Here is an 18,189-nt window from a genome sequence, read left to right as displayed (position 1 = left end):
TCATAATTTACTCTCCCATGACAATGATATGTTTTCCAGGTTAAGAAGGCTACTTATTACATTAAGAAATGTATTCAAATACAGTACCAATTTAGACACACCTCAATCTTTATTATTAGTTTTTGTCCACTCTTTAGAATAACCGTGTAAGTTATCTTAACTATGAAACAAGATAAATGCAAGTATTTGAAAGAACTAATGGTAATTCTTTACAATAAGTTTTTATTTGTTAACATTAAATAATTAAGTGTTATAAACTAACAATGAACAATGTTTTTTAACAGCAATTATTAATATTGGTTAATGTTAATTTAATAAACACAAAAATACATTGTTTATTCATAATGCGTGAGTTAATGTAAACATGCAGTATATAACTATTAATGTAAAACACAAAGATTAATGAATGCTGTACACTCCTATAAAAAAATATTATTTGTGGTTCTATATAGAACCCTAGGGTTCATTACTAACCCTTTATGCCAAAAAGGTTCTATTTACAAAAATGTACAGACTATTTGCATTAAAGGGTTCTTTTGGTTAATTGCTTTCTGTGAGTATGTATACTGTATATGCATTTATGTATGTTTATACATAAATTACATAATAGAAAATTTTGTTTATACATAGTTTTGAATACTACACTAAATTACTTATACATTTGCATTTCACAATGCAGAATAAATAAACTTTTACAATGTACTTCTACAGCTTTGGCTTTAATTAGAAAAGGATAAATGACAGATTATCAGATCCAATATCCTTTCTCTTTTAGACAACATGGTTATCTTAGTATTAAAATACAGTCTGTGGTATAGTCTGTATAATTTCTGTTTATCATAAACAGCAAACAATTTGAGCATGTAGCGCTATTTTTCCACTCCGATCTTCAGTTGCAGATCGCAACTGGTACGGGTGATCAAAACGTGCAAGCATCCCATTTCAAATTTTAACGAATGTCACAGAAAGTCGGTTGAGCTGAAAGCTTGAGGTAAGCTTTACCCTGGTAAGTAAGACAAATTGATTAATTTGTTGATTAATTTTATGCTATTTGTATTTATTTATTTATTTAACTCCTTGTCATTTATTTCTTACACTTTTATTTCATCAAGCACAAAGTAGAAATGTCAGCAATACTGTTTCGTCCAGGCCTGCAATACTCTCCGCCAGGAGGTTAGTCATTTCACATTTGAATCACTAAAATCTCTGACCAGGTTGTTATATTAAAAAATTTTAACATCCAGAAAACTTTGGAAAAATTAAACAAGTTTCCAGGAGCACATCACAGCATTGAACTGTTATGAAGAGATTAATCAAGCTCAAATGCCAATGTCCAAAGTCAAAGAGAGGAAGTGATGGAAATTGTTTCAATTTCATCTTGTATTTGTTGTATGTAGTTTTATTTTTATGTACAAAAATATGATAATTATGTATTGTTTTTATTGAAAATGCCATAATAAGTTAACAAGGGTTTTAGCAAGGCCTTCACCAAACTCAGAGCACTTCTGAAGTTCTGGGCATCAACATCATCAGAGCCATGAGAAGTGGAAGTCAAATGGGACATTGGCATAACAATGTCATAAAAGTGACATATTTTTCTATTATTTCTCATTCTTTTGCACTGCATCAAGGTTTGACTATTAAAATTTGACCATCTTCATACAGATAAACCACAACACTCCCATTCAGGTAGGTTTTCAAATTTAGAGAGATACCAATTTCTTTATTTGTAATTTCTCTGCATACTGACAGCAGGTTTATTAAATGTTTCACATACTTAGCTATCAGCACAACCATCCTCAACCTGATCTTGTATATGGTGTCCGGACCCCTCAGAGAGTGCAGAGAGTCGCATCAATCTGGTGAGATTGAGATGGCTGAAGTGAAGTTTTGTTTAATTTGTTGTATCCAAAAGAGGTCACTCACAGTATCTGCCCCAGTGCTAAAATTCATATGTCATTTGTTTTTATTTATTTTTACTTAGATTTTTACTTGTTTATTAATCTTACTTATGGTTATAATGTTAACTTACAGTTAATGTTAAATGGTTTAATGTTTATGATTTTTATTTAAATAATATTATTACTAATTCATTTTTAGATTATTATTAAAAACGTTTGGATTTATTAAGTCAATTCTCATAAATATTGCATTATGAATTGTGTTAATAATTGATTGTGTTGTTGTAAATACAAATTATTAAAAATGCTCAATAATACTGATATGTCTTTTATATGGTTATTTCTCTTTCTTAGTGACATATGAACTATTCAATTTGCATTTCCATTGAATGTTCTTCTGGTAATAAAACAAAAAATAGAATATTTAAAAACGAAACAAAAACCAAATGTTACAGTTGCATGTTGGGAATCCAAATATGAAGCAAGCACCCTTTAGGGTTCTATATGGAACTTTTTCTTCTACTTTCATCATGTTGATTTTAAAATACTTACGCTTACTGCACTGCATGGTCTGGCTCCTCAGTATTTTTCTGCTCTTTTAACACCACAAAGCATAATCTGTACTCCTCACAATCTGGACTTTTGTCTGTCCCTCAAAAATACGGCAGGGCTTTTCATCTTATGCTCCTAACTTGTGGAATTCACTTCCAGCTGATATTCGAGCAGCACAGACTGTAGGCATTTTTAAATCTTATCTAAAAACATATTTCTTCAGGTCAGGTTAGCTTTTACTTGATTATTTTAGTTTTGTTTTCTGATTTATTATTAGTTGTATTTTTGATATGCATGTTTATTATTGGGGCGGCTGTGGCTCAGGTGGTAGAGCGGGTCGGCCACTAATCGCTGGATAGTTTGATTCCCGGCCCACACGATTCCACATGCCGAAGTGTCCTTGGGCAAGACACTGAACCCGAAGTTGCTCCCAATGGCAGGCTAGTGCCTTGCATGGCAGCTCTGCCGCCATTGGTGTATGAATGTTTGTGTGAATGGGTGACAGTGAGTCACAGTGTAAAGCGCTTTGAATACCGTTAAGGTTAAAAAGGCGCTATATAAGTGCAGACCATTTATACATTTGCAGACCATTTATACATTTCGTTTTTTATCTATACTTTTATGTTTTGTTTTCTTATATAAATGTTTTATTGTGTTTCTAATTTATTATTAATTGTATTTTGATGTTCATGTTTATACATTTCATTAATCTTAAATTTACCTTATTGTAGAATGTTTCTGAAATTACATAGTAACCCAAAAAATGTTATCCTTAAGTAATCCTTAGTGGTTAAGTATATTTTAGTTTCTTCAATGTAGCCACCTTTTATCTATTGAAAATAAATTAATATGTGGCAAAAGTGCACATTTGTCTGTGTTAATAATTCAAGCATAAGCCTTTAAATCAAAAATATTTTAAGATCAGAAGGAAAATAATTAATCAACTGTGTACTATGACTGGTTGTGTACATCATTTTACTAAAATCGTAAAGTTTTATGTAAGACTGCTTTGAACTCGCATTCAAAACATTCAAAAATAAGTCATGAAATAAAATGTAATTCAAATTGAACTAAAATAAAATAAAATAAATGTTCAATTGTGAATCCTTTCAGCTTTTTTTTTGCTGTGAAGGGAGCAAATTGACAATTGAGTTTGATGAAGGTTGTCTGGTTTTCACCTGCACTGAATTCAATGAGGGGGTTGTGTCTAGAGGATGGAAAATTTAAAAGGAATATGCATGAACAATACATCCACTCTCAAAACACGACAATCCCCACACCTCCGTGACAAAAACTATGTCAACACCAGCCTCAAAGTGGGGGTTTGATCAAGCTTTAAATTATCTTTTTGGTAAGAGAGGGCACATTTATGCACTCAGGAAAGTCAGGAAAGGTTTTCTTCCAGAATGTTCAGTTGACAAAATTTTCAGTTCACGTAATAACCCATCACAAATTCCTTACAAGATTTCTATGAGACCCAAAAAAATTGACACCTCTCAGCAATACATATACAAAAAAAATCCTCTTCTCCTTCGGATCCTGTACATACAAAGCATTCATCAAGGAAAAGACACACTCCAGTGCCTCTAATTGGCTTCTTGGCTATCAACTATACATTGTGTTCTATTCATTGCTCTCGGCAAAGTAAACATCATAAGCCTTTGTGAAGCTGCAGAGATTAATTCACTGTATTTAAATAAACAAAATCGTGACCTGTATAAGAGTGAAGGAAAGCAATTTTTCAAGCCTCTCCATTACTAAAGTGGTTAAATGTACCATATTATTTGTTCCAAAATTTTGATTACTTTAAATGGTAGGCAAATCCATATTAAAAATATATTGGACTGTAATTAAATCCAAGCATTATCTCTGCATGTTGCTCGAAATAAATGAACAAATAAATAGTGAAATGTGTTATTATTTCTGTTAAAATAGCTTAATGTGCCGAGATGCAACTTTAAGCAAGCTAGGTTAGTTGATCAATTCCATTTGGTGATGCTAGTGGTGCAAACAATTCATAAAGAACAAGTACATCCTCAACAGAAACTTCATGTAATAATCTCACTTTTCAGGAAAGCATTGAAATGAGTTTGAAAGTAATTCTACAAGACATATGGCAAAGCTGCTGATGGGATCTTTCTGAGCGAGTGATCAGAATTAGAGATGAAAGTTAATACATTTTTGGTTTGTATAGAAAGACATTCCAGTAAATGTCTCATTGCCAGTAAGACTATTCAGAAGGCTCCCTTGTTTTTCAAAGGAAAAATCTGTTTTAAACACAACAAAGCATTCTGGGCAGAAAACAAATAAGGAACACATGAGAAAAACTAATTTCACTCATGCAGCAATAAAATAAGCAAATATGGTAACACGGTATCAGTCACCAAAGGCAATTTTTGGTTAACATATTCATAGTAATTTATAAGAGCCATAATCTGCATATTAAACCAGCACTGATTTCAAGGCATACTGAAAAATATTCAGCATCCATTTTTTTTATTGAAAATGTTATTCAAGACTGTGATATACAGTGGGTAAGCAACCAGAATGAGCCTTAGTACCACAGGGAGAACCGCTGCGAGAAAACTTCTCACATGTGAGACACATTTGCAAAATCACCATCAGGAGGCGTAAAGGGACACTTTTTTCAACATCATTTAGTAGTGTGAAGTGAGTGTCTAAATTGTTAATATTATTATTTGTACTGTATGATATACAGAAACAAAATGCATGAATGTCAGCTTTTTTCAATAACTTAAAACTGTTTATTCATAGATATTATCTATTTAATTATCTTCCTGAAAATCAAAACGAAAATACATTATGGACATTCATAATTTCATTTGTTAACCCTAATAGAAAAACAACAACAATGTATTTAATTAATGGCATTATCCAGTGTTATAATTGACCCGTCTAAATGGCAGTGTTAGACTAAAAGTGTTAGACACGTTCATATATATAAACTCAGCAAAAAAAGAAATGTCCTCTCACATTCAGCTGCTTTTATTTTCAGCAAACTTAACATTTGTAAATATTTGTAAGAACTTGTTCATAAAAGATTCAAGAACTAAGACATAAACTGAACAAGTTTCACAGACATGTGACTAACAGAAATTTAATAATGTGTCTCTGAAAGGGGGGCTGTCAATCGATAAAAAAAAAAAAAAAATGTATTACATGGTGTCCCAATTAATTAATCGTGATTAATCGCATATACAAATATTTGCTGAGAAAGCCCCTCATATAACAATAATTCAATATATAATGATTATACATATTTATATCAATATATAATTATACTTAATTATCTTTAAATATTTAAAAATGTATTATATATATATATATATATATATATATATATATATATATATATATATATATATATATATATATATATATATATTCAGATAATTACAATGCATTACATTCCTGTAGCAGAACATTTAATCATTGATAAGACAATACTAAAAGTATTTAAATATATTGTTTACTACCATATTATTGATCATAAGTCAATCATTGGCATACAGTTCACAGCAATCCATTTCACAACTGAATTTGTGGAGATTTATTATGAGGGCTTGTTTAAGGGCCTGTCAATTTACACCTACGTCAGACGTCTCGGGTGTGTTGCGTCATAAACATAAAATGTTTAGGTCACTGTGTCAAGTTAAATATAGTTTAATACTCAATCTTTAAACACATCTTGAGATCCCTTAGATCACATTTGCGCTCGTTCGAGTGTTTGAACGCAAGAACATAATGCATGTTTGTGTTGTTCTGCCTACTGAAGTGTTTTCTTCACTGTATTAACTGCGCGTTGCTCACACAGCTGAAATTTCACTTACTGCCCTCTGGAGTAAACAGGTGGTACTACAAGCTTGCATTTCTTAGGAATCTTCCTTATTATGGTCCGTGGGAATCCTATTAATTGCGTACATTTTTTTAATATGTTATTTTTGGTAAAATTAATCACACTGTATTAACGCATTAAATCGACAGACCTAATATAAATATATATACTTTTATTCACCAAAGTGTGTGTGTGTGTGTATATATATATATATATATATATATATATATATACACACACACACACACACACACACTTTGGTGAATAAAAGTACCAATTTCTTTCCATAAGAGCAAAATCTGTACATTATTCCATACTTTTGGCTTCCAGTATATATATATATATATACATACAGCATTTTTTATTTTTTATTTTACTGATACCATACAACAGCTTTAATAGACCTAACAGAAAATTTGGAATCAAATTATATAAAATAATAACCCTTCCCCCAAACAAACCCTTCCCATTTTTTAGAATCCTAGCCCACACTTCCTCCTCCAGTTTATATCTTTCTCCCATAACATCTTGAGATAAGATGAATCTCTGTCCCCCAGACTCTGAATTAGCAGGGAGTAATAAACTGATGCCTCATGACCTTTTCTAAAAGCAGTAATCACCATTCCTAGATAATCTACCGCATAAGGGGGGTGCATGCTACTGACAAAAACAGTACAGAATAGGTGGCGCAGCTGTAAATACTTAATGAACCGAGACCTGGGGATCCCAAAATGTTGAACCATATTTTCAAGGGATCTCAATAATCCACTCTCATATAGATCACAGAGCATATTAACCTCCTTCACAATACAATCTGTCCAGCAGAAAGGGGACTTATTAATACATAACTTTGGGTACAGCCATATGCTTGAAGCAACATTTAAATAAATGCCTGCATTAAACACTCTGGACACTTTTGTCCATACCGAGTGCAAATGCGAGATAAAGGGGTGTAATTTAACTTCTCCAGTTAGTTTGATAGAAAGGCTTTGCAATGGCGAAATAGGGGCAAGAAATTCCTGTCCAATACAAAACCGGGGAGGGGCTCTCTCTGGTAGAAGTGACCAATGAGCCAAATGTCTGAGACCGAATACATAATAATAAAATAAAATCTTGGGTAGGCCTACCCCACCTTTGTCAATTGGTCCTTTCTTATTGCAGCTGCTGATGGTTCCAGGGCAAGACAGAACAATAATGGGGAACGAGGGCAACCCTGCCGGGTGCACCTATCCAGAGAAAATATTTCTGAAATTAATCAATTTCTTTGAACCGCTGCTACCAGGTGTCTATAAAGTAACTTATTCCATCCAATTATGTATTCCTGAACAAGTACATTTCCAAAAATGTAAAAAGATTATCCCATTCTACCATATCAAATGCCTTTTTGGTGTCAAGTGAGATGACAGCGACCAGAGTCTGATCATTTGCCACTGACACCACATGATATTGATGAAATGCCTAATGTTATCAGAAGAGCTACGGCCCCGAATGAACCCCACCTGTATATGTATAAGCTTGTATATGTATACTTTTTTATAATAAAAAAAAATTAATTGACAAAAAATTTATATTTTAACATCTTGCTGGATCAGGGAAATTGAATGGTAACTCTTACACTCGCTTAGATATTTGTCCTTTTTAAGAATCAGACTGATCCAGGCTTGTGTCATGGTTGGCGGAAGCTTTCCACTCTTTAAATGAAAAGTCAATTTCGATTCCATTCTGTATAAACGTCTAGCAACAATGGAGCCAGTTTTGTAGCATAAGATCTATAAAATTCAGCAGCAAGCAAAAACAGCTGTAGGCAAGGCCTTAATTACCTCACCAAGCTCCTCCAAGGTTATCTCAGAATGAAGATAATTTGCTCAGTCGTCAATTTAGAAAATTCTAATGGTTGCACAAAGTTTCTAATATCTTCATCAGTAGACGAAGACGTAGCACTAAAGAGATCAAGATAGAATTCTTTAAAAGCATTATTCATATAATTGGCCGGTAAATATTTCACCACCAGCAGATTTCACTGAGGGAATGGTATAAAAATACTCTCTCGGTTTTATATATCTAGCCAGAAGTTTTCCTGCCTTGTCCCCCGACTCAAAGTATGACTGTCTTGCCCAGAATAGCTAAAACTCCACCTTACATGACAAAACAGTATTATGTCTGTATTTTAATCGGGTCAATTCTCTGAGGCCATTAGACGACATTCGGCACTTCAGCTCTGCCTCTGCACTTTTAATATTCCCTTCCAATTCCACAAGTTCTTGTGCTTTGGATTTTTTGGTAAATGAGGCATACTGTATGATCTTGCCCCTAAGAACTGCTATAAGTGCCTTCCAAGCCATGCCCACAGAGGATACTGAGGACCATTTGGTCTCCATTATAGTCATTGATTTCACCTTTAGCATTTGTTGAAATTCAGGATTTTGCAAAAGGGATACATTAAAGTGCCAACTATGTGATTTATTTTTCTCTGTATGTGGCAAAACCTCTAAACACACCAGGGTGTGTTCTGAGATTAAAATGTTTCAATAAATGTTTCCAATTGAACAATCACCAACTGATGAAATGGGGAACTTAGATGTAAAAAAAAATCTATTCTAGAGTAAATCTTATGGACTGATGAAAAAAATGTATAGTCCCTACAGATGGGTTCAAAAGTCTTTTGTAAGACCAAAATTTTTACACATCCTGTGAAGTGTCAACATTGCTCTATGGGGCTTGCACACTTTTGCTTTACTATGATCAAGGACTGAGTCCATAAAAAGATGAAAGTCTCCTCCCAGTATTATATTATGAGGGGTGCCAGCGGCTTGCAACATCCCTTCAAGATCTATAAAAAAGCCCTGATTATCAATGTTAGGTGCATAAATATTAGCCAAAATACGTCTCCATTGAAACGTTTGGCCTTAACACCCCCAAATTAATGGTCGTTACATTTGGAGAAAAAGCTCTGTGGCGTTCAGCTCTGGCCTGTTGAAATTCTATAGTTATAGCACCCCTTAGCGGGTTAGAGCTGCTAATGACCAATTAATGCGGTGATCGCGGTGGTAGAAAGCTTATTCTGAATGGATACCCACTGTAATAGTGCCATGCTCTACTCTTACTCAAAATAGCTAGAACATAGCATACACAGTCAAATGGAACTAAAATCAATGTTCATGTGAACAGAACTGAAATCTGAGGGCAGCTGAATTAAGAAACAATTATTAGGTAGGTTGGGTCACTGCACCAAATTCTAGTCCTCCTTTTTGTTAGGTGGATAATATTTTGTTCCTTATTGTTAATGTCGCAATGTTAATTAATTGGTAGAAGTAGGCCAACAAAACTCTGAAATTATTACAAGGCGCAATAAATATGTATTTACAGTGTATTTAAATGAGCAGGATAAAATTAATTTTCAGCAGTCATTATGGTAAAAATAAAATAAGTAGTTTTTATTTCTATGGCAGAAGTAAATTTAGAAATGTTTTCGATGGACTTCGGCATAAATTATCTAAATATTAGCCACTGAGAAAGTTGTTTGTGTGCACAGTCCAACATGTCACTTAAGTTAACACCCTTTCTAAATTAAATTGTGTGATGAAACTAAATGAGTCGTACTGAAGGTTAGGCTTTCAAAGAGAGTCTTGAAACAAACCATGTCCTCCAAACTACGTCCATGTCCTCTGCTGTCTCCAAAAACAAAAACACTGGCACCAAAACATATTTAAATGCTTAAGCTAAAGTATGAATGTAATTATATAACAAAATACCAAACCAATTGTCATTCATTTTAAAGAAATATAGCATAAATGTAATCTACAAGCAAAACATACTATTTTTTTATTGGTTTAAAATTATACATATATAAAAAAAAACATTTTTGGAGGGTTTAAATGCAGAAATGTGAAGCTTATAATTTTTTTTATAAAAGTGCTTGCATTAATTCTTCTGGTAAAACTTGCTTATTATTTGAAATGTAAAGATATTTAAATCATTTTTACAATTGTTTTAGGGTTTGCTGACATTACAGTATCATGCGATGAAGTTGGCTATAAATTTACACAGAAAGGTTAGTAATTGATTTTATCACACTAAAATCACATTAACACGTATATTGTTTACATCTTGTGGATATACATTTGAAACAGTGAGGATTTTAACATTTACAAATTGGCCCCATCCACTTTCATTGTAAGGTTGGACCCTCAAATTTTTTTTATTTTTTTTAAGAAATGGAGGAATGAGTCAAAATTACATTTTGTGCTGTCGATTGAGCTTAACTTGTATTGAACCTGGAATATTCCTTTAAGGGCTGTCACAATATTCAATTTATTTAGATTACTCGATTATAATATTGCCAAGTCAAGTCAAGTCAAGTCAAGTGGTTTTTATTGTCGTTTCAACCATATACAGTTAGTACAGTACACAGCAAAACGAGACAACGTTCCTCCAGGACCATGGTGCTACATAAAAACAACAAAGGACCAACATAGGACCACATGAGACAACACAACGAAATAAAATACCTATATAAACTACCTATATATACCTATATAAAGTGCACGTGCAAACATGTGCAAAAAGTACAGGACAGTACAACAAATTACTGACAATGAACAGGACAATAGACAGTGCAGCGCCAACCAGTACTCAGTAGTGCAAAAAGATGACAGTTTCTAAAATGTAAACATAACATACTATGAGATAATGTTCTATGCACATAGCAGTTATTGAGGTAGCAGACAGTTATAAAGTGACAGTAATTAAAGTGCAACTCAGGACACGTGTGTGTCAAACCAGTCTCTGAGTATTGAGGAGTCTGATGGCTTGGGGAAGAAGCTGTTACACAGTCTGGCCGTGAGGGCCCGAATGCTTCGGTACCTCTTGCCAGACGGGAGGAGGGTAAAGAGTTTGTGTGAGGGGTGTGTGGGGTCGTCCACAATGCTGGTTGCTTTTGCGGATACAGTGTTTTTTGTAAATGTCTTTGATGGAGGGAAGAGAGACCCCAATGATCTTCTCAGCTGTCCTCACTATCCTCTGCAGGGCTTTGCGGTCCGAAACGGTGCAAGTCCCAAACCAGGCAGTGATGCAGCTGCTCAGGATGCTCTCAATAGTCCCTCTATAGAATGTAGTGAGGATGGGGGTTGGGAGATGTGCTTTCCTCAGCCTTTGAAGAAAGTAGAGACGCTGCTGGGCTTTCTTGGTGATAGAGCTGGTGTTGAGGGACCAGGTGAGGTTCTCATCCAGGTGAACACCAAGGAATTTGGTGCTCTTGACGATCTCCACAGAGGAGCCGTCGATGTTCAGCGGAGTGTGTTCACCTTGTGCTCTCCTAAAGTCAACAACCATCTCTTTTGTTTTGTCGACATTCAGGGACAGGTTGTTGGCTCTACACCAGTTCGTCAGCCGCTGCACCTCCTCTCTGTATGCTGACTCGTTGTTCTTGCTGATGAGACCCACCACGGTCGTGTCATCGGCGAACTTGATGATGTGATTCGAGCTGTGCATTGCTGCACAGTCGTGAGTCAGCAGAGTGAACAGCAGTGGACTGAGCACACAGCCCTGGGGGCCCCAGTGCTCAGTGTGGTGGTGGTGGAGATGCTGTTCCCGATCCGGACTGACTGAGGTCTCCCAGTCAGGAAGTCCAGGATCCAGTTGCAGAGGGAGGTGTCCAGGCCCAGCAGGTTCAGCTTTCCAATCAGGTGCTGGGGAATGATTGTGTTGAATGCTGAGCTGAAATCTATGAACAGCATTCGAACGTATGAGTCCTTATTGTCTAGGTGGGTGAGGGCCAGATGGAGGGTTGTGGTGATGGCATCGTCCGTTGAACGGTTTGGACGATCACGCAAACTGCAGTGGGTCTAGTGAGGGGGCAGCTGGGTCTTAATCTGCCTCATGACGAGCCTCTCGAAGCACTTCATGATGATGGGTGTAAGTGCGACGGGACGGTAGTCGTTGAGGCAGGACACTGAAGACTTCTTTGGCATGGGGATGATGGTGGTGGCCTTGAAGCACGTTGGAACAACGGCGCTGCTCAGAGAGATGTTGAAGATGTCGGTAAGAACATCTGCTAGCTGGTCTGCACATCCTCTGAGCACTCTGCCAGGAATGTTGTCTGGTCCAGCAGCCTTCCGTGGGTTGACTCTACGTAGAGTTTTCCTCACATCTGCCGTGGTAAGACAGAGCACCTGGTCGTTGGGAGGAGGGGTGGACTTCCTCGCCATCACGTCGTTCTGCACTTCAAACCGAGCATAGAAGTCGTTCAGCGCATCTGGAAGGGAGGCATCTTTGTCACAGGCAACTGATGTTGTCCTGTAGTTGGTGATGGCCTGGATGCCCTGCCACATGTGCCGCGTGTCACCGCTGTCCTGGAAGTGACTGTGGATTCTCTGGGCGTGTGCGCGCTTTGCCTCTCTGATTGCCCGTGACAGTTTGGCCCTAGCTGTTCTTAGGGCTGCCTTATCGCCTGCTCTGAAGGCGGAGTCTCGGGACCTCAGCAGCGTGCGCTCCTCCGCAGTCATCCACGGCTTCTGGTTGGAGCGTGTGGTGATGGTCTTGGAGAAAGTGACATCATCAATGCACTTGATGTAGCTGGTCACTGATGCTGTGTATTCCTCCAAGTTGGTAGAATCGCCATATGTTGCAGCCTCCCTGAACATGTGCCAGTCAGTACACTCAAAACAGTCCTGAAGAGCAGAGATGGTTCCTGCTGGCCAGGTTTTCACCTGCTTCTGAAGCGGTTTTGTGCGTCTGATGAGCGGTCTGTATGCTGGAATTAACATAACAGAGATGTGGTCTGAGTAGCCGAGGTGGGGGCGGGGCTCCGCCTGGTACGCGCCTGGGATGTTTGTGTAAACAAGATCAAGCGCATTCGCAACTCTCGTTGCAAAGTCCACATACTGATGGAATTTAGGGAGCACTGTCTTGAGATTTGCATGGTTGAAATCTCCGGCGACAATAAACAGTCCGTCGGGGTGAGCGTTCTGCAGTTCGCTCATAGCCCCATACAGTTCACAGAGCTTCCTTAGCGTTAGCGCTGGGGGAATGTAAACCCGGTTATGCAAACAGTGGTGAATTCCCGTGGTAGATAAAAAGGTCTGCATCTAACAGTCACAAGCTCCAACAGCGATGAACAGTAACTAGAGACTAGCATAGAGTTCTTGCACCATTCGTGTTGATGTAAACACAAGCCACCACCGCGTGTCTTACCGCGAGAGAGCTGTATTTCTGTCGGCATGAAACGAGGCGAGCCCGTCTAGCTGAATGGCGGCATCCGAACTCTGAAGCTGAGCCACGCCTCGCGTGAAAACAAAGACGCAGCAGTCTCTAAACTCACGCTGTGTAGCCTGCTGGAGTCGGATATAGTCCAGTTTATTGTCCAGGGAGCAAACATTTGAGAGCAGGATAGACGGGAGAGCCGGCCGGCTAGGGTTTGTTTTTAGCCTAGCATGGACCCTCGCCCTCTTTCCGCTTCGCTTTCTCGCACACCGCTACGACGCCCTCTCCCCGGCCACCGGCATCAGGCGATGCCGAGGGCTGGAGGCCTGGTCTCCGCAGCAAGCCGAGTACGCGTAGCACCTCCTGCAGGTCATCATGCAGCTTGGTTTTTGCATGAGTCTTATATTTCAGTAGTGTCTGGCGATGGTAGACACGAACACCGGTTGCTCCGATGTCCATGTGTTGCAAAAGTCGGGCTTTTTTAACAAAAATAGCACCATTGTGGATCCGGAGTGGCCGCTGCATGCTACCGCGCCACCATCTTGGAACATATCCCAATCAAGTCAACAAATTGAAAATATGGCAGAATTGTAGCAGTCCACAGATGAGGGTCCGAACACAAAATGACAGTAGTTTCAAATAAGTCTTCAGTGTTTCAGCGTTGGGATAGTTCCCGAATTTCGTAGTGCTCTTTCTCACACTCCCTGGTTTGGCTTTTACACAATAAACACTATAAATGATTACAAAATTTGAAAAATCCATAAACCATGAAAGCATATTCATACATTGATGACAACCACTCTTTAGCTACTGCACCATAATAGCCTCCCCCTTCAGCCTTGAGTTGAATTATATATCTGTGAATGTATGAGCTTTTCTCAAAATATTGTGAGGTCGTGTGCAAATCATCATGACAAAATAAATTATTGCAGGAAAAGTATGTGTGCCATAAAAAAAAATTGCAAATGCACAGACATGTGACTCATATCATTTAGCACATGCACCAGGGAATCATCGGCTTGTGGAACATTTTCACTGCCGAAGCTTGCTGGCAACCATAGATATTAGATACAGATGTCAGCCTAAATGAAGCAGAAAATCACAAGGGATCAACATGATACAGTAAGGCAATAACAGACAGAAGAATAAATGCCTACGCTATGCCAAGTGACTAAGAGTGCTTAAAATATATAAAGAAATTATCAGTGGCTAGCACAACATGCATTTGGCTCATATGGTATACTGTTAAGCAGCTTTTCTTAAATTATGGTTGGTATACAGTAGTCATACATGTTGGGTTGTGGCATATTTAAATAAATGTGCAGTTATTTCACCAGTAAGAGTACAGTTTCTGAGAGCAAAATGCACTCTTTTCAGTCCACTCTTTCATTCTGTGGCACTGGTCACCAATATCAATTGGTAGGACTGCTCTCTCTTCGCGATTTCAAACGAGGCAGAGGTGGAGTCTGTTTCTGAGGTGATGTTTGTCTCGAGTGTATATAAACTAGAAAGAGAAAGAGTACACAAAGTGCAATATGCATGCAAGTTCAAAGTATTGAGTCACTCTTAATAACAAAATAAGACGACATCTCACGCAGTACCCGCAGCTCAAGAGAAAGCTGCAAAATATCTGTCAGAGCAAGACAAATAGCAGTTGTAACCTTCCCCAACGCACCACTAAGACGTCATATTGTTTTTATTAGGTTCCCGGCATCCGACCAAGGATTTCCCTTGAGGGGTGGGAACAGGCGACGTGACAAGCATTGGAGCAGGCCATGCCAACCGCTGCCTTTTCTCTCTCTATGTTTCTCCTCATAGAGTGTTAGATGCAGCTAGGGTCATCTAGCTATAACACGCATCGGGAAGGCTTTGTTTTCCAGTCCTATTTAGGGGGAAAAGACCAAATGGAGACCATATCCTGCCCAGGCTGTAGAGGTGAAAATGTGGCAAATACGTCACATGGGCCTGTTATGCCACACATGGAAGTGGCGCGGTGGTAGGTCTTGCCTAATGAGGGAGGAGGTCTACAAACACGGCAACCGGGGCAGTGGGGACTGACCAAGGGAGACGCGGGTACATCACAGGGGGTTACTGTGATAACTGGCACCTATGGAGCACCTATTCCAGTACAGAGTAGTTAGTACCCGTAGTGGGTCTAGTTGGGAATTTCTCTGCTGAATTCGTGAACCAGAGGGCTGGGGAGGACGAACATGCAGTGAGCGTGAGTTTGAATAACTCACCTGGGAGTAAAAGTGCACGTGTTCGCCTCAGTGGAGGGGAAAAGCGCTAGCGCAAGCATTATACCATGTTACCGACTTCTACATGCTCAGACCTGAAAAAACACGCGACGAAACCGACTCAACCCGGATTTTGTAGAATCTGGCAAATGTATTGGGTTTTGCCCAGCCCGCTGCTCTACAGAGTCTACTAGAGAGGTGCAGTTGGCCAGTGCCCACGAGGATGCCACACTGCTTGTAGAGTGTGCTTGAACCCACAAGGGGGTGGGCACGGCCTGGGTCCGATAAGCCAATGCGATGGTGTCGACTACCCATTGGGGAGCCTCTGTTTGGAGACAGTGTTCCCTTTCCACTGTCCACTGCATCTTGGTGGGTTGCTATAGCGGCTATATACACCTTCAAGGTGGAGGGGGACAGCCACCCCTCCAGCTTTCCCTGCAGGGATGACAACACTGACCCGACTGCTCACCTCTGTGGGTCTTCAGATCGGGAAGAACACCAATTTGTGAACAGATGCCAATTTAGGGTGTAAAGCTGCCTGGTAGAGGGAGCTCTGGCTTGGTCTACATCCATAGTGCCACTTTGGCTGTAAGAGTTTGATGCCGGGGCACCGTGAGAAAGGCGTTTTTGTGCACCAGCTAGGTGAGTCAAGGAGTGAGTAAGCTGTTCTTTTGGGTACCACAGCCCAGTCGGGATATGGGAAAAGGTTTCCCTGCCGGTCCACCAGGGATGGAGTGGTCTAGAGGCCAACTCCGTAGAGGCCATCTCATTCCCTGAGTCGACCGTCTCAGGAATGCCTGGAGTTCGTGAGATGGGGGCCTTGGCTTCCTGCAGGGAGCTCTAAGCTGGAGCCGAAAGCTGGGCCCAGGTTGGAGCGGAGCTGCCTGAGCTTTGCAGCTTCAGGGGGACACCCTTGGCAAACAGATGGTGTACGTGCTCTTGGGCGACGAGGAGCCTTGATGTGTTGAATGGTCTTTGTCTGTTATTTGACTGCAGAAAAATGTTGGGTGAAGTCCTCAGTGGCATCGCCGAATAGGCTGAGCTGGGAGTACCGCCAGGTGGCCACATTTTGCGGTGCAGGCGCACCGCAACCGTTTTGTCCACTTGAGGGACCTCCTTGTACCCATGGACCGCCCCGCCATCGAGGGTAGCGAGAGCGGATGAGCGAGGAGGTCGGTTTTGGTGCAATAAAAGGTGCCCTCCAAGACTTCGTCAGCTCGTCATGCAATTCGGGTAAGAAAGGATCCGGGGGATGCGAGCCAGTCTCACATCGAACCCGGATGGAAACAAACGAGCATGCAGGGTGGAGGGTGGACCACGGTGATTTACCCGGTGAAACTATGCCCGCCTAACTCCCCAAATGTTAAGGCCGTGGACTACACTGACGTGCAGAGAAGGGAGAAAGCTACTGGTAATGCACTTAAGGATCCAACAGCAATGCTCTTAGAGGTGAGTGGAACAATAGTGAGTGTCTCAGCTCGATGATCACAAAACCGCTCGGCTCCGAAGAAAGAATCTGACTGAACAGATAAATGATCCCTGCCTTTTATACCCGTATGTCCAGGGAGGGACATGCAAATTCTGTTCGCCAATTTGGCATTGGCCTTTTTCATATTCAGAGGTATCCGAGGCTCTCAAAAGAAGCCCCTTGTGTCACTACAATCGACACATCTTCGAGTGAGTGACAGAAGGGGAAAATTTTTGCGCATTTTCAAATGCTAAATTTCAGTAATAATGTAGTTAAAGAGTTCTGTTTAGAGTCTGTTTGTATGCGTGTGTCTCTGTATAAATCAATGGATATAGCAATGACAGTATTGCACATTTGGAAATGTGTGGGTCCCAGATAAATATTTGAGTTCTGGGCCGAGAAAGTTCAAGAACCCTTGCTATAAAGAAATCAAGCAAAATGATACCAAATATATATCCAGTGGTGATTATTAAATTTTTAGTAACACTACAAATAAGGTTCTACTGGTTTACATTACTTAACTAGTTAAACTTACAGTGAATAACACTTTTACTACATTCAGTATTCTTTGATAATGCTAATCTCTATATATACTAATACGTTTTTTTACATTAAAGGTTATATACATTACCATTAGTTAATGCATATGAACTCACATGAACAAACAATGAATTGTTGTATTTTGATAAATTAAAATTCAGATATCCAGGTACATACAGTATATATAATGTATTTATTATTGTATAATAAGAATACGTTGCAAAAACATTTTGTATTGTATCTCCCAGCTTTTTAGATATTTCTTAATGTGTGCAACTTATCTATTCATTGTAATACATTTTGCGCTTCCTCTTAAAAATCATTCATGATCATCATTTACCTTCCGTCATGTCTTTCTGTATGACTTTCTCTCTTTGTGTGAAAAACAAAATTAGTTATTTTTAGCAGCTATTTGTATTTATTTATTTATTTTGA

The 18,189-nt window shown here is 39.0% G+C and overlaps 1 protein-coding gene across 1 annotated transcript in view; it reads right to left on the bottom strand.

Moving 5' to 3' along the window:
- cntn3a.1 (contactin 3a, tandem duplicate 1) overlaps window positions 1-18,189 on the bottom strand; it is a 177,815-nt gene that overhangs the window by 75,143 nt on the left and 84,483 nt on the right. The gene's annotated exons all lie outside the window — the stretch shown is intronic.

Source organism: Xyrauchen texanus, chromosome 25 (genome assembly GCF_025860055.1).
Source record: "Xyrauchen texanus isolate HMW12.3.18 chromosome 25, RBS_HiC_50CHRs, whole genome shotgun sequence".
Taxonomy (NCBI): Eukaryota; Metazoa; Chordata; class Actinopteri; order Cypriniformes; family Catostomidae; genus Xyrauchen; species Xyrauchen texanus.
The sequence above is the reverse complement of the archived record's forward strand: the minus strand, read 5'-3'. Positions and strand labels throughout refer to the sequence as shown.